This window comes from Myotis davidii, unplaced genomic scaffold (assembly GCF_000327345.1).
Source record: "Myotis davidii unplaced genomic scaffold, ASM32734v1 scaffold533, whole genome shotgun sequence".
Taxonomy (NCBI): domain Eukaryota; kingdom Metazoa; phylum Chordata; class Mammalia; order Chiroptera; family Vespertilionidae; genus Myotis; species Myotis davidii.
The window spans coordinates 821,645-839,892 of NW_006285996.1; the positions used below are offsets into that span (position 1 = coordinate 821,645).

General features: G+C 45.6%; 1 protein-coding gene across 1 annotated transcript in view; it reads right to left on the bottom strand.

Moving 5' to 3' along the window:
* The window catches only part of SIAH3 (siah E3 ubiquitin protein ligase family member 3), a 74,583-nt gene that overhangs the window by 55,337 nt on the left and 998 nt on the right, over positions 1 to 18,248 (bottom strand). The gene's annotated exons all lie outside the window — the stretch shown is intronic.

Sequence of the window (18,248 nt, forward strand, 5' to 3'; positions counted from 1 at the left end):
GTGGGCACAACGGCAGGTCTTGGCCCATCCTCCGTGCCTCCGCCTGGCCCCTCCCGCCATGGCCCCCAGTCCCCTGATGGCACGGAGCGATTGGGGCTGGTGCCAGCAGCAGGTGCGAGTGTCAGCTGCTGCCCCAATCACCCCTCAGGAGCAGGGGGAGGCAGAGAAGCCCTCAGGGGTGATCGGGGCTGGCAGCTGCCACTTGCACCCACTGAGGGTGCTGAGCAATCAGGACCGGCACTGGGCACTGGCAGTGGGTGCGAGCAGTGGCCTCAGCACCAGCTGTGGGTGCGAGCGGGGCCAGCGCTGACAGCAGGTGTGAATGCTGGGTAGGACTATGGTGCACAGGAGCAAAGAATTTTCAGTAACCACCAGAGGCTCACCTGATGACAGCAACCAGTGCCCCATCTTGGTCTGGCATCTCCACTCACATGCTCAACCATCCTGCTGCAGCTGATGCCTGCCATGTTCTGCATGCACCCCCTGGTGATCAGCACACATCATAGCGACCGGCTGTTCAAGTGTTCAGTTGTTCCAAAGTTCAGTCTATTTGCACATTAGGGTTATATATATTCTTACAGGTGGGAAAACTGAGACATTAAAAAGCTAAGTTGCAAATCTAAAGTTATAGGACTGATAGTGGCAGTAGTTGAACACAGCAGTGTGGCTTCTGAGCCCAACACTTGATAAAACACTACACTTTCCTGTCTCATTGACTCCAACCATGAGCTCAGACCTAGTCCAGGCCGAGATACCCAACATTGTCTTCAGATAGGAGGGCTCTGGGAATCTGAGACTAAGTCTCATTGCTTGTCTAGCTCTGGCTTTGTAACCTGACTGTCTTCCTCATAGAGAGTTTCTAGTGAAGAACAGGCTTCCCAAGACAGGCTCTGTCTTTTTCAGTGTTCTTGTGCCTCCGTCTTGACAACATGCTTGGTTCTCCCACTTCCTTGCCTTGTTCTCATGGTCCTGAGCTTTCCAATTATTAACTAGATCCACATTTACTAAGCACGTACTATGTGCCAGTCATGTGCAATAGGCCTGGGGACACAGAGCCCTTGGGAGACTCACTGTCTTATAGAGACACAGATCCTATATAATAAAAGGCTATTATGCAAATCGACCGAATGGTGGAACAGCAGTCGCTATGAGTTCACTGACCACCAGGGAGCAGATGCTCAATGCAGGAGCTGCCCCCCGTGGTCAGTGTTCTCCCACAGGGGGAGCACCACTCAGCCAGAAGCCCTGAGCTGGGCTCATGGCTGGTGACCACAGTGATGGTGGTGGGAGCCTTTCCCACCTCCGCGGCAGCACTAAGGATGTCCGACTGACAGAGGGTGCAGGCCAGGCTGAGGGACCCCCTGAGTGTACGAATTTTGTGCACCAGGCCTTTAGGCTATACTAATAAAAGGGTATTATGCTAATTAGGCCAGATGGACCAGACGTCTTCTGGACATCATTCTGGATGTTCTTCCTGACAAAGCCAGGGACATGGTTGGCCTTCAAACTACCGGCAGCCCCTTGCCCAGGTCAGCCCTGGCCCCCAGAGGGGACCCCCACCATGATGGGGACATGGCTGGCCTGTAAACCCTCATTAGCCCAAAGCCCAGGCCGGCCCCACCCCCCATCAGGGACCCCAACCCTGATCTGGGGCATGGCTGGCCTGCAAACTGCCAGTGGCCCCTCGCCCAGGCCAGCCCCACCCCCCAGTGGGGACCCCCGATGCCGATTTTGGGCCCCCTTCAGGGCAGGCCAGTCGGCCCCTACCCGTACACCAGGCCTCTATATAATCTAATAAAAGAGTAATATGCAAATTAACCATCACTCCATGACAAAGATGGTGGCCCCCATAGTGGCCAACGTCCTGCATCCAGCAGCGGAGGAAGGGGGGCTGCGGACACAACACAGGGCTGCTGGGCTGGGGGGGGGTGCTCCAAGCCGCTGCTGCGTGGCTCAGGGCACACCCCCAGCCCAGCAGACAGAATGTGGCTGGAGTTCCCAGTCCTTTTGGTTTCTGTAGCCCCTGGGCCAGAAGTGGAAACCCACAGTGCGGCAAGCACCAAGAATTCTGGGAATTGTAGTTCTGCTGGCAGCCCCTGGACTGGAAGTGGAAGCCCAAAGTGCGGGGAGCACCAGGAATGCTGGGAACCGTAGTTCTGGTGACAGATGCATTGCATGATCTTCTAGACACTGGAGCAAAGTGAGCCTAGTGCCCTAACTGGTTTGGCTCAGTGGATAGAGCGTCGACCCGCCGATTGAGGGGTCCCAGGTTCAATTCCAGTCAAGGGCATGTACCTTGGTTGCGGACACATCCCCAGTAGGAGGTGTGCAGGAGGCAGCTGATCAATGTTTCTCTCTCATCATGTTTCTAACTCACTATTCCTCTCCCTTCTTCTCTGTAAAAAATCAATAAAATGTATATATTTTTTTAAAAAGTGAGCCTGGAGCAAGTTACTGTTGAGGGTCGAGGATGGAGGGAAAGCAAAGGTGAGAGACATAAGTAAAATCAGAGTGTTGAGGAAAAATTAAAAGGAAGAGATTCTGCAACTTCTAGGAAATCTCCAACAATGGAGCAAAGAAAAAAAAAAAAGACCTCTATTATCCTGTGAGTACAAAACCAGACTGGACTGGGGTCTCAGACAATTTGCTCATATGATTGCAAAGACAGACAGAAACTTCACTCTTTTATGTAGCCAGGCAGATACAATGCACAACGTGCACGCTCTCGCGGAAGAGGACTTAACAGCACAGTTTGCTACACACCCTTTGGTAAGTCACCATTTTGGTGGCCATCTGTTAGTTAATTGCTATAATCAAGAGTAAAAATTAAAATTTTTCTATGTCTATGACAAGCAGGTCCTTACAGCTTAGAGCAAAGCAACTATTTATAATAATAAAAGTGTACTATGCTAATTAGATCAGATAGCCAAACGACCTTCCAGACATCATTCCAGATGTCCTTCTGGATGAAGCTGTGGTGGCGGGGATGACACAGAGGCGGTGAGGGGTGATCAGGTAGGTAGGCAATCAGGAAGGCAGACAGAGGCAGTTAGGGGCGATCAGGCAGGCAGGTGAGCAGTTGGGGCAATCAGGCAGGCAGAGTGGTTAGGGGCAATCAGGAAGGCTGGCAGGCAAGTGTCCCAGATTGTGAGAGGGTGCAAGCCGGGCCCTCCTCCCGGAAAGGACCGCCCCCCCATGCATGAATTTTGTGCACTTGGCCTCTAGTCCTACATAATGAAAGGGTAATATGCAAATTAACCCTAATGGCAGAATGACCAGAATGGCTGCTGGACCAGTCACTACGAGGTGCCTCTTGCTCTGATCACTCACCACCTCTTGCTCTGATCAACTGATGGCCACCCGTGGTGGGGGCGGGGCCGGCGAGCAGGCGGGAACAACCGACTGCTGTCAGGCATAGATCACCCAACGGCAAATGGGGAACCGGAGGTGGGTGGTGGTGGGGGATGGGGCTGGCTGCAGACAGCTGGGGAAGATGGCCCTGATCACAGGCCAGGCCATGTACCCACACATGAATTTTGTGCACTGGGCCTCTAGTATAAAAATAACTGCATAGAGAGAAAGAGTCTGAGGGATGTGATTAAATCTATAAAGGGATCAGTGAGGCAGAATGAGGAGGGCTGATTCTCACACAAAAGAGGAGTTATTAAGACAGGATTCACAGCTGAGACCACGTGGGCTGCCTCCTACTGATGCCTGTCCCTAATGCCAACCAGTTGCCAGTGGCTATTTTGCAGACAGCACATCCTGCCTGCTTGGACATACCCATATGACCTTAGAGAATAAGAGGAAATTGCATTTGTCATATTTATTTTCTTTTAAAAAATTATGACATTTTTTGGGATCACATTGGTTAATAAAATATTATAGATTTCAAGTGTATAATTCTATAATGCATCATCTGTATATTGTATTGTGTGCTCACTACCCCAAGTCAAGTCTCCTTCCATCACCATCTATCTTCGCTTTACCCTCTTCTACCTCCCCCACCCCTGTTTTTCTCTGGTAATCGCCATACTGTTAACTGTGTCTATGAGGTTTGATTTTTTTTTCTTAATCCCTTCACCTTTTCCATCCAACCTCCAACTCCCTTCCCCTCTGACAGCTGTCAGTCTGTTTTTTGTACCTATGAGTTTGTTTCTATTCTGTTTGTTAGCTTATTTTGTTTGTTAGATTCCACATATAGGTGAGATCATGTGATACTTGTCTTTCTTTGACTGGCTTATTTTGCTTAGCTTAATACTCTCCAAATCCATCCTGCAAGAAGTAAGATTTCCTTCTTTTTTACAGCTGTGTAGTATTCTATTGTGTAAATGTACCACAGCTTTATTACTCATTCATCTATTGATGGGCACTTGGGCTGCTTCCAAATCTTGGCCATCTATATATATAAAAGCCTAAGCAACCGTTCAACCATCTGACTGTTTGACCAGCAGCTACGATGCACACTGACCACCAAGGGGGAAGACGCTCAACACACAGGCATGGAAACATGGAACAGACTGATGAATCTCAGAGGGAAGGGGGAAGGGCGGGAAGAGATTAACCAAAGATCTTATAAGCATACCAGAGGGCCTGGTGAATGGATTTGTGCACCAGTGGGGTCCTTTGGCCTGGCCTGTGGGGATTGGGCTGAAACTGGCAGTCTGACATCCCCCAAGAAGTCCCGGGTTGCGAGAGGGCGCAGGCCAGGACGAGGGACCCACTGATGCACGAATCTGTGTACTGGGCGTCTAGCTGTAAATAATGCTGCAATGAACATAGGAGTGCATATGTCTTTGGATTCAGTGTTTCGGGTTTCTTCAGGTATATTCCTAGAAGTAGAATTGCTGGGTCATAAGGCAGTTACATTTTTTATTTTTTGAGAAAGCACTATACTATTTTCCATGGTGACTGCACCAATCTGCATTTCCACCAACAGTGCATGAGGGTACCCTTTTCTCTACATCCTTGCCAAAACTTGTTTGTGATTTATTGATAATAGGCATTCTGAGAGGTGTGAGGTGATATCTCATTGGGGTTTTGTTCTTCTTTTAATCCTCATCCGAGGATATGTTTATTGATTTTGGAGAGAGGAAGGAAGAGAGACAGAGAAAAAGAAGGAGAGAAACATTGATGGGAGAAAGAAACATCAATTGGTTGCCTCCTGTATGCACTCCAACTGGGGACTGAGCTCACAACCTAGGTATGTGCCCTGACAGGGAATCAAACCCATGTCCTTTCAATGTACAGGACAACACTCCCACCTACTGAGTAACACTGGCCAGGGCTCACTGTGTTTCAAATGTGCATTTTTGTGATGATTACTGACTTGGAGCATCTTTTCATTGTCTATTGGCCCTCTCTATGTCCTCCTTGGCAAAGCGTTTTTCATAACTTCAAACTCTTTCTCATACCCAGAGATTCCCCTCTAATCCACTAATCAAATAATGTCAGAGGTGTTTTCTGAAGACTTTCTTATTTAAGATGGAAAACAAATGAAAAGAAAAATGAAAGCAGAGAGAAGAAGGGAAGGAGTGATAAAAAAGAAAGAAAGAAAGAAAGAAATCAGTATTTACAAGGGCCCTACTATATGCCTGGCACTGGTCTAGGTGCTTTTGCATATACTGTATTTGTCACATTTACTCCTCCTTAACTTCACATTATCTGTCTTAATATAGACAAAGAAAATGAAGCTCAGAATGGTTAAGTAACTTGTCGAGGGTCACAGACTTATAAATACAACTAAATTTGAAGCCACATTTCAGCCCAAAGGTCATGATCTTCCTAGTACACTGAGAGGTGTTTAAAGCACATACATGGAGTTTCACTTTTGTGTTAAATTTCTGTCACTCATGATAAATGGGTTACGCCTATACAATTAATCTACTTACATTCTTCATTTTACTTCCATTTTGTTTACCTTGTCAGTCCATCATTTGTTGTAAACTGCCTCAAACCCCTTTTGAAAAGAGGCAGCACGTAGATAAGGCCAATGGTAAAGACCCATCGCTGCACACCAAGGTCACCTCAGAGAGAGCCAGACAGCAGAGTCACCTTCTCATCTGACAGACAGAGAAGCCAAGGTTAAAGGACTGTTCCAGACCGCACGGGACTGGGCCAGACTGCAGATAAAAGCTTAGCCTCTTGGTTCTGAGAACATTTCCTCTGCCAAGTATTTTCAATGTTTGGTTAGTAAGTGCCTGGGAGCTCTCTTTTCTGCTTCTAAATTCCCTCGGATTCTTGGAGAGCCCTGTGTATCTGGCACTTGCTTCAGTAAGCACACTGAGAAGAGTCCAATTGGCATTTATTTAATTACCATAAACAGATGTATCACTTTGGCTTCAATGAGGCAGCTTCTTAATGTGCTCATCAGCTCTCCTTCTTGTGGGAATGCCAGGCAGAGCACGGGCACAGCAGAGGTGCCCATGGTGCCAGAGCCTGCCCTGTTGCTCTCCATGCCAACACCCAGGGGCACTGGGATGAGCAGGTGTTGTGGGAGACTGGGAAAGATGGAGATGGAACATTACCCATGTCTGAGGTACTTCCCTCACAGAATTCCTTTCATTCCTTCCACTTCAGTGTCCCCTGTGAGTCCTCTGCAGCTCTGTGTGATGTTTTCCAGACGTCAGGACTGCTGGATGAGTCTTAACTCCAGGCTTTACTTTGGTGACTTCCCTCCACAGCTCCTGGCTAAGTCTTTAGACATTCTCTGATGTCAATATAAACACTCGCCTGAATTTCTCCAGCTTGCACAACTGGAAACAAACCTCACAAGCATCATTCCACTTTCCTCCAATAAGCTCCCCTCTCACCTTGACGCCTCCCTCACTCAGTTCTTCCCACAGCAGTTTTGGAAAGAGGAAATGTTTGAAGGGCATTAGGTGAAGGATTTACTAAAGGCTGAATTAAATTAGGTAGAAAATAGTCATCAAATGTTTTCCTCTTTGCTTTAAAAAATTAATTTACACAAAAGTATGGCTGCTAATGAGAAGGGAAATTTCAAACGCCTATGGATCTCTCAGAGAACAGGTGTGACATGGTAAGAGCCATGTTCTCTTAAAACACGTTTTTGCTTTAGTATGAAAAGATTTCTTTCTTTTTTTTCTTTTCTCAAAGAAAAAATGGCCTGTTTAATCCTGTTCCAATGCTCAGAGAGCATTTGCATTTCTGATGTCCTCAGCGAACTCCCACTGTCACTGAGAAACAAGCCAATCACCCGCCCCAGATTTGGAGTCACGGCTAGTTTCAGAGGGTCTGTCCAGCTGTCAAACCATGTAACCCATGTTTTGAAAAAGTCATAGGTCACAAGTTTCCTTTTCTGCAGGATAATTTTGCATTGAGCATTTAGGTAAAGTTGTTGCAAAGATTTCTGTCAAGTATTGTATGCAAATCATAATTTTTATTGAGCCTGAATTTGGACAGTTGGGCTCTTTGTAGAAGCTTCTAGATAACCAAACCTGTGATGAAGAGGGAGAGACAGCGTAAGATAGAGGTTAAAAACCACCACTCACTGGATGCATCCTTGCAGAAATGACCTAATCTTTCTACGCCTCAGCTTCCTCCTGAGTAATGTGGGGATAGACTGATGGCATGGTTCTGAGGATTTTTTAAACAGGCAATTAATTCAGGTAAATTACTTAGCACAGCGCTTGGCACTTAGCAAGTTCTCCATAAACATTAGCTAATAAAACACACAGATGTAGTCTTCATTGGGTTCCCCCAGGGAGACTGAGATAAGGACTCGGATGTAGGACTTATTTGGGAGGTGATTCCAGGTAGCAGGAGAGAACAGAGTCCCTGCTGTAGACCACAGGGCTTGCTTTCACAGGCAGCTCAGAGAAGCCTAGAACATGCCTCCCAGGGTCATCCACCAGCAGCCGGAGCAGCTAGTGTGTGTCTGATGTATATATACACACAAGGGTGAATAAGTCAGAACCCCAGATCGGTATTTTTAAATGAAATACTAGTATAATACACTCAATATTAGACCTATAGCCAAGCAAGTTGGCTCACTTGTTTGTTGTGAGAAGAGAACACTAAGGGATCACATAGCAATACGTGCTTAAAAGCACAGAATTTTAATTTAAAAGATTCTGCCACAAATAGCTGTGTGACATTGAGCTGCTTTGATATTCTGTATAATGGGGAATGAAAATAATATACCACTTCCTAGTGGGAGTCAAATGCATAGCATTTAACACAGTTCCTGCACATAGCATGCCTTTCAGTAAAGAGTAGTCATTTTGCAGTTGTTCTTATCATCATTATTATTATTGTGTGCATAACTGAGACACTAGAAAACTATTGTTGGAGGGTTTCAGGATGTGTAGTCAGCTTACCTTAGTATAAGTCACAATATACTCCTTTTTATAGAAAGGGAACCTGAGGTTGTGAGTGGCTGCTTGCCTCAGACTTCCCAGCACATCCTTGACCAGGTTGTAGAAGTTAAAGCTGAGGGGCTGAGGGGCTGTCTACAAAGCTGGGCAGATGGCTAGACTTGCTGGCCAGCCTTTTAAAAATCTTATTATCAATCTGCATTGGTTCCATCTCTGTGGGACCTTGCAAATGCCAAGCTAATCCCATCTTCTTTCTCCAAACACCATCTGCAATGGCTTTTCTCCTCCATAGAGGACACCCTCTGGTTTTGTCCTGGGAGGCCCGCCCTATCCTGTCCACAGGCCACTCTCTCCTGGTTGGAGTTCCTGTTGCTGTAGCTGGAGACAGCCCTGCAGCACACAGCTCCCTACTAATCATGGATTGTGATTAAATATACATTACAGGACCAATAAATGATTGAGATACAGCATCTTGCAAGGAAAACTGACATTTCCAGTAGACCACACTTCTGAATTACACACAAGGACATTGTTCTTTGGCTAAAAACCGTAGGATAGTTTCAAATCCATTTTCTGATGGCTCTTTCATCCTGGGCCCATGCTCAAGATAAAAATGTAGGATTTGTAGCAGAACTTGATCCATCCTGTTATTTAAAAGTCTGGGGTTTTAGCTTTGTGGCTTTGGTAACTGCACTTGGAGCCTCATCCCTATCTCTGCCAGCACTAGAGACACAAGGAATATTTGTCTTTTGAATGCCCACTGTTACCCCATTGGTTTATACTCTGGCAAGTTCCTGGGCACAAGGACCCCCAGTGAAGATGTCTAGCACTGCCATGGGTCATGTTATAAAGGCAGTGTCCCTAGCCAATGCCCCAGCCCCCGGCAGTGTGGTGGTACAGATGAAGCAATGGATTCTGCCCCTCATCACTGTGACCTTGGGCAAGTCGATTCATCCCTTTGGACCACAGCTGTTAGAATACAACCTAGAACTAGAGCATCACTCTGGTTATCTTAGCTTGAACATATATGTTTCAAAATCATGGTCACTCAACAGATCTGTTCCTTCCCTTGTCCCCAACACCCAGTTAGAAGAGGAAAAATTTGGTCACCCATACAGCCTGGGCTAAAGAACCTTGGCCACATCTTGTGCATCAGGTAATATCTCTAAGAGGCTCCACTTAATAGCAATGGTGGCGACCATTTATGGAGTATTTATTATGTGCTAGGTGCAATGCTAAGCACTTGACTTTGGTGACTTCACACATTATTTCATCTTCACAACAATCATTTTATAGGTGAAGAAGTGCAGGCTCAAGGAGATCAAAGGCATTACTCAAAGAACATGACAGCATTGGATTCAAACCCAGATCTGTCTGACTCCACCACCCATACTCGAGCGTTAGCTAGAATGGTGCTCTTCTTTTCCAGGCCTACTTTCTCCCTTGCCTCTGTCCTGAGACTGGAGTGACCCATCACAGACTAGGTGGAGGAGAAGGGTCTTCTTGTTCATCCCTAGTCTTTCTTCCTCAGTGCTGGGGACCAGGATCCCCCCTCCACCGGGCTTAGCATCCCGTGATCTTGCACTGCTATTTGGAGGTCACTTTGGGTCCAAAGAGGTTGGCTTCTCAGAATTACCATAAAGTGTGTGTGTGTGTGTGTGTGTGTGTGTGTGAGAGAGAGAGAGAGAGAGAGAGAGAGGGAGAATGTGTGTAGAAACAACTCAGATTGGAGTGCAGGGGACTCAGGCCCATGGCCTAGCCTGGGACTTTGTAAAATTCTCTGATGATAGTGGGATCCAGGAATTTTCTTGACTCAGAAAGATCAGGGTGTCTTTCTCAGCCTCCTTCAATTCCAAGGACTGCAGCCTCCATTGAGCACTGGCGCCTGTTTCATCTCCACCCCACTCAGATCAAAGCTACTTCTTAAGGTAGAAAGAACTGAAGGGCAGAAAGAAATATTCAGTCTTCCAGGGAGCGTGTGGTTTTTGCCCACCAACCTTCACCCTCCCCGCTGAATCTCAGTGGTGTCACTGGGCCTCAGATCCACAGCCTCCGGATCAGAGCCCCCTCACAGAGTCCTACCCGTGTGCTCACTCAGCTGCTGCTAATGAAAAGAAATCATGCATAAGTCATGAGGGACAAGTTTCAGGCTGGGTGAGGAAGGGGACTGATCTGCCTGGCTGGCTCCTGCCTGTGAATGACAGGGGACTCCACTCTTCAGCTGCTGTCCCAACATAGACACCCTGTTCTCCTGAGACCCAATGGGCTGCTGGACTCAGAACCCAGGCAGAGTTTAGAGTTTTCTTTGAAATTTAGCATTAAGGACAAATCCAACTTTTATGTAAGGTAAGACAATGTTCTATTCAAAATTCTCTTCAAGCCAAGGGCAATTTACATACCACAGAACAGCAAGCACTGGGGCCCTCAGAGAAGGAGGCAGGCTGCAGAGAAAGACAGCCAGCGGGGATCCTGGGGAGTGGACACCAGCTTCTGAGGAGCTGCTTTCATTGTAATGATCTGGTTGACAATAACTGCTCTTTACAGACTCTCCTCTATGGCAGACATTTTCCTTATGTGAGCTCGTTTAATTTTCACAGTCACCATAAAATGTGGGCATTATTGTCTCCTTTTTATAGATGAGGACATAGAGCCTCTGAGAGGCCGAGTCATTTCTTCAAAGTCACACATCAGCAGGTGGCACAGCCTGGACTGGAATTCAGGACAGTCTCTCCCAGAGCCCCGGTTTTGCCCTCCACCCACTGCTTCCCTCCCTGTTAAGCTGGTGGGTTTAGAAAATCTGCACCAAGATAGATGAAACTACCATATAATATAAATAATATTGAATGTCAACTGTAATTGAAAAATAAAATTAAAATAAATAAATAAAATATACACCAGGGGAAAATATAAAACACTATGCTTTTGACACTATGTATCTTGTTATCATTTGATTTTCAATATATGATGTGTATATATTCATGTAAATTGTATTATTTTTGAAAGAGTTTGAAAAAAAAGGAAAGAAGATTTATGGGAGAGGTGGAGAAATAAGGGGGGATGATAATGTAGAGGTTCCAATTTGCTAAGAAAATGTGGGTCTGGTGAAAGGGAAATGGTTGAGTGTGGGGTACAGCCATGGGGTCATCCTGCTGGCCCAGGGCAGACTGATGATGGGGCACCAGAAGAGTTCCTGTGATTTTTTGCTTCCACAGGATGTACCAATGCAGGGCTATCTAGTTAGGGCTGATCTGAAGGCATCCCAGGACAGTGCAGGGAATGTAAGTCTGTCACTCAGAGGCCTAAATTTTGGTTCCAATTCCGTCAGGAAATTAGTTAACTTTGCAAAAGTCCTGGGTTGAATGGTGGCCCTCCAAAACAATGGATCATATCTTAATGTCTGGAACATGTGCATACTACCTTATATGGCAAGAGTGAACATTATTTTCTATGACTAAAGGTGTGACTACATTAAGATTCTTGAGAGGAGAAGTTTATCCTGGAGTATCGAGGTAGGCCCTAAATGCAATCACGTGTATTCTTATGAGATAGACACACAGAGAAGAGAAGAAGGCAATGCGACCACAGAGACAGAGGCTGGTGTGCTGTGTCTACAAGACAAAGAACAATGGAGCCACCAGAAGCTGGATGAGGTGAGGAGCAGGTTCTTCCCTGGAGCCTTGGAGGGAGCGTGGTCCTGTTGTCACCTTGATTTTGGACTGCTAGCCTCCTGAACTCTGGGAGAATATGTTTCTCCAATTTGAAGTAACTCAGTTTGTGGTAATTTGTTATAGCAGCCATAGGAGACTAACACCAGTCACTTCCGCTCTCTGGACTCAATTCCCTCGACTGTAAAATACAAGTTAACCCCCCAGTTCTGACATTCCCCCCATCATTCCCTAAGCTGCACACCCTCCTAGAAGGGCAGGTCTCCATTCTCTAGATTGACCCTTCCATGTGACATCAGTGTCTAAATAGGTCAAGTTTTCCCTTTGGGGAACAGAGATGGTTGAGACAAGATGACTTGGCTAAGAGTAAAATATATTCCCAGACAGTTACATTTTTTTCTTACTGTTAATTGCTAGGAAAATATTCAGCCTCATCCCAAGGAAGCCATCCAAATAACTCTGATCTCTCTGTGCATTTCAAAGAAAGCTCTCAGTATCTGCTTTCTAATTTTTTCCAAACAGTCCCTGAAGCTTGAGGGACCATGGTTAAAAGAGTTCCATAAAATTTGCTTTGGGAATGTAATCCCCATCAAAATCCCAATGTCATTTTTAAAGAAATAAAATGAAAAATCATCAGATTTGTATGGAACCACAAAAGACCTCAAATAGCCAAAGCAATCCTGAGAAAAAAAGAACGAATTTGAAGTTATCACGCTACTTCACTTCAAATTATACTACAGAGCTATGATAATCAAAACAGCATGGTATTGGCAGAGAAATGGACACACAGAGCAATGGAACAGAATAGAGAGCCCAGATGTAAAACCATATTTATATGGACAGATAATTTTCAACAAAAGAGCCAGAAACACACAATGGAGTAAAGATAATCTCTTCAATGCATGGTGCTAGAAAAACTGGAAAGCCACATGCAAATGAATGAAACTGGATTACAGTTTATCCCCAATGTACAAATATTAATTCAAAATGGATCAAAGACCTAAATATAAGACTCAAAACAGTAAATTACATAGAAGAAAATATAGGTACCAAACTTATGGACCTTGATTGCAGAGACCTTTTATGAATTTGACCCCAAAGATAAGGGAAGTAAAGGCAAAAATAAATGAATGGAACTATATCAAACTAAAAAGCTTCTTCCTGCACAGCAAAAGAAACTGACAACAAAACAAAGAAGCAGCCAACCAGATGGGAGATGATATTTGCAAACAGTAGCTCCGACAAAGGTTTAATTTCCAAAATGTATAAGAACTCAAAAAACTCAACACCAACCAACCAAACAAACAACCTAATCAAAAAGTGGGCAGGAGTGCGGGTGGGAAAGGGGGATAGGGACACATATGTAATACCTTAATCAAAAAAATAAAAACAACTGCAAAAAAAAAAAATGTGGGCAGAGGACCTGAAAATACACCTCTCCCAAGAAGACATACGAACAGCCAACAGATATATAAAAAGATGTTCAACCTCACTGGCAATTAGGGAAATGCAAATCAAAACTATAATGAGATACCACCTCGCACCTGTTAGAGTGGCCATTATCAACAAATCATGCAATGACAAGTGTTGGAGAGGTTGTAGAAAAAGGGAGCCCTCATCCACTATGGAAAGCAGTCTGGTGATTCCTCAAAAAATTAAGAATAGAACTACCATATGAGCCAGCAATCTCTCTCTTGGGTATATACCCAAAAAAACCCTCAGAATCATGTATTCCCAAATATATATACATCCCTATGTTTATTGCAGCATTATTCATGGTGGCCAAGCCATGAAAACAAAGAAAGTGTCCCAAGATAGAGGACTGGATAAAGATGTGGTATATTTACACAATGGGATACTTCTCAGCCATAAGAAAGGATGAAATAGTGTCATTTGCAATAACATGGATGCACATTGAGAACATTATGTTAAGTGAAATAAGTCAGTCAGAAAAAGCAAAGAACTATATGATTTCACACATATAAAACTGAAACTCATGAACACAAGCTGCACTCTGGTGATGCCAGGGGGAAGAGGGTAGGGGGCGAAGGAGGTTCTAATGTAAGGTGACAGGAGAGCATTTGACTTTGGGTCATAAGCACATGGTACAATATACAGATCTTGTAACATAGAAACCTGTACCTGAAACCTATATGTTCATGCTGACCAATGTCACCCCAATGAATTTAATTTAAAAAATTGTGTTGGGGCTGCTGGGTAAATGTGGTACAGAGGTAATCGACTCACCTCATCTTAGGGCCAGCTTCAGCCTTCTCTGCAACTCCATTACTAGCAGTCACCAAATGACTGTGCGGGACTCAGGGCATCCAGTTATGTGACTCAAGAGTCTCATTTGCAATTACTATTAACCAGAAAAGCCCCATGACTGCTCTGTGCCCACAGAGTAGAATATCTTACAATATTCACAGAAACCAAAGGGCTGGAAGAGGCTGCAGGGGAAGGCTTTAGAGTTAAGCTCCTGGAGTGAGCACCACTGGCTCCTGCCTCTCCCTTATCCTTCCTGCCCTGGAAGGTGCTAATGAGCTGTGAGGAGGCTCAAGCCTGGACAGCAGAAGAAAGGCGGTATTATTCCTGGAGAACTCAGAATGGGGCCCTCAGAGGTGGCTATGTCAATAAGAACTGAGTAACTACAGGATTAAACAATCTTGTCAGAGCCTTTAACTGCTTTAATAAGATATTCAGGCTGAACACTCCAAAGGCCGCCTCTAAATTTCTAAAAACAATGCTCAGGTCTTCAGCTCTCATTTGGCTGCCTGCGGTGCTGCATCAAGCACTTAGTGAAAGCCCCAAGGCCCATGGGATTTCCGAAGATTATTCCATAAAAGTAGGGGCAATGTTTGGCTTTGCCACACTTTTCTTCTTGGCTCCCTCCTTCGATGATCCTCCTCCTCCTCCATGTATCTCCCCTCCCCCGCCCCCTGTGAATGAAGAAGCAGAGGGCCGCCAGCCAAGAACACTGGCTTCTTAGAATGAAAGGCATGTGATTGCTTCAAGTAATGGTACTAAAAATGCCCTAAGTTTCTATTTAGCATTTGTCAGGCACTTAAAGTCATTACTGTCCCATGCCCCTCCCACTATTGTGTGTGCATGTGGGTAAACCCAAGGTTAACAGGTTACAATAGAGAAGAGCTCTGGGGAGGCTGAATAGAGGTAGAGGTGGGGAGGTTAAGCCCTCACATCTGGAAGCTGGGGAGGACACCGGGGGTCTCGGCAATGATGCTGACACTAACAAAGGCCTCTTGCAAGTTTCTCAGAAAGCGTCTGACTAGCCTTCTTTCAGGAACTGGTTTATCAGGGGCTGTGGGTAAGAGGAGGAAGTTGCCCAGCCGGCCTCAGCTCAGCTACTATCTGCTTGGGAAGGCTGTGGACCCACCCCAGAGGGGCTGTGCCGCCACCTCAGATCCTTCCCTGGAGAAGTCTGGGTTCAGCACCACAGGAAGCCCGAGTCCAGTCCATCCCTCCAAGGGCACCTCTGGAGACGGGAGGGAAGGGAGAGTGGTGCCCAGGGCAGGCATTATAGAAGCAGCTAGGGTGGATGGGAGAGGAGCTAGGAGAGAAAGGCACTTTGGATTTGGAAACAAGAAAAAGACATGAGGGAGAAAGGAGTGATGGATCCAGACCAGGATCAGAGCCCTCACTGGAGCCAGCCCGGGCCGCTGGCTGCACTTCAGTAACCTCTGTGAATGAAGAAGCAGAGGGCCGCCAGCCAAGAACACTGGCTTCTTAGAATGAAAGGCATGTGATTGCTTCAAGTAATGGTACTAAAAATGCCCTAAGTTTCTATTTAGCATTTGTCAGGCACTTAAAGTCATTACTGTCCCATGCCCCTCCCACTATTGTGTGTGTGTGTGGGTAAACCCAAGGTTAACAGGTTACAATAGAGAAGAGCGCAGGAAGGAGAAGTGGTGGCATCACCTGTGCAAGGAGCCCTCCCTACAGGCAGAGACAGACAAACAGACAGTGTCATTTGCACTCCACAGAGGCAGCTCTGGTATAGATCCTTCCCCTGCCTGGGACTTGCTTAAAGCAAAGACCCCTCATATTCCAGGCCAGCTACACTAAACATCTCTTTTAATTAGGATGGGATTAAGGGGCTAAATGACTTTAACCAGGGTGTCTGCATTCCTGGGAAGTCTTCTGCCTTCCATTTAGAAGGAAAGATACCAGCTTCAAAGGAATCCCAGGTTACTTAAGTAATTGCCATAATAAGATTGAGAATGAAGGTGACCTATACAAACATGATAAATACACAATTTTCTCTGGTCAGAAAATGAATTTTGATTATAACTCAGCACTCGCCTCAGGCCCTAAAATACTGTCAGCATTATCAGGAAATCCCAGGAAAGGACGAAGGGCAAAAATGTTTCCACAAAAGAAAACAAAGCCAAAAACACAGTTTTCCCAGCCCTCTTAGGTAGCTGTGTGCCACCTAGAACATTGAAAGTGAGGTTGCAGTCCCTGTGTCCTTAGTCATCAACCCAGGTACCAGCTTGTCCTACAGAGTGTGGGGAAGCACCACAGATCAATAGCTATTCTGGGTTAACATTGCCACAGCTTTCTTTTCTTTGAAAGAATTTTTCCCCATTTGGATCACAGCTTATTATATTCTAGGCATATTTCTGTGGTCTGTCTATGGAAATTAATGCTTACAAGGAGCACTTTTCTTTTGAGGTTTTATGTATTTTTTTAATATAAGTGATGGGAGCAGCAATGCACCTGTGGAATTGGTCCTTTAAAAGCTCTGCAAATGACTGTTAAACCTCAGGTTTGAGAAGCAGGTAATATGCACCTGACGCACCACCTGGATCGTGGATGAGCACAAGGTGTTACCTGCATCTCCACGGAGGCAGCCTGGGCTGCAGAGGTGCCTCTGCCTGGCACGGCCTCTGTGAATCTCGTTTGTTCTGCTGCACCCTCTGGTTGCATTAGCAGCACTCAACTTGCTTTGCTTACCTGCAGTGAAGCTCATCTGAGCCAATCTCTTAAGTAATTTTTTATGGAACGTGGAAAGCCAAATGAGAATGTATTTGAAAAAGTGAGCCATGGAAAGTAGCCTCTCAAAGCATATGTCCCCTATTTTTATGTTGCTGCTTATAGCGTTTCTAAGTCGACTAAAGGCTTTAAGTGACAACTTTTGAAGTTCCCGATGAATCCCTACATATTATGGGCAATAACATAATTTCTTTGAAGGAGAGTGTTATAAAGCACATCCACTCTAGTATCTCTTTTCAGCCTCACAGAGCCATGGAGGAGGCAGGATAGGAATCTGTACATTCATCTTGAAAGGTTCAGAGAGGTTGAGTCTTGAGGCCACACAGCTCATCAGAGCTGACCCATAACCTCCAACCTGACTCTGGACTCCTGGACGCAGGCAGCAGAACTACTTGTCTATATCCGGGCACACATCACTGAAAAATATACGCAAATGCAATGCACCCACCCCACACCAAGATCTGAGCGCCCTCTGCTCCTCCATCAGCAGCAGTAGGCAATGAGCCACAGAAATCCAAACTTTGGGAAGGCTAAATCTCATAAACAATTTTCAAATATATTGAAATGCAAAACAGGAGTAAACAAAATGTCTTGCCACAGGGAACTAACTAATGTAAAGTGACAAAATAATGGGAGTTTGAATGTGCTCTCAAAAGTGGCCATGAAATGGAATTCAGAATCACATTTTAATATGTACACCATACACTTGCTTGGCCAAGGGTGACTAGTGGTGAGTTCTCATTTATAAAACTAAGCCATAAAAGAAATAGTGAAATGAGGGGAGAGAGAGAGAGAGAGAGAGAGAGAGAGAGAGAGAACGGGCACAAGAGAGGGAGAGATTGCATTAGATGGTGTTAGCCACAGCTTCGGTACCACAAAACACCAGGACTGGCCCCAGGGGCTCCAGGCAGCTGTCCCTTCTAGGGACTTGCAGATATTGGGGGGCGGGTGTTGGAGGCACCCACCAGCGTTGCCCTGCAGTGATCTGACCGAGAAGAGTCTAACTCTTTCTAGGAGTTTATAAAGTGATGAGCAACAAGCACCTCCCCTCCTGCACAAGATCAGTCAGCGGTCAGAATAACAGATCTGTCCTCATAGAGATTATTCCAGCACATTCTTCCTACAGACGTGCCCTTCCCCCTCTCTCTCAGCCCTGGGTATAGTGAGGACAACTCCCAATGAGTCCATCATTTATTTTAGCACGGAGTCATGATGACTGTTTCATATTTCGGGA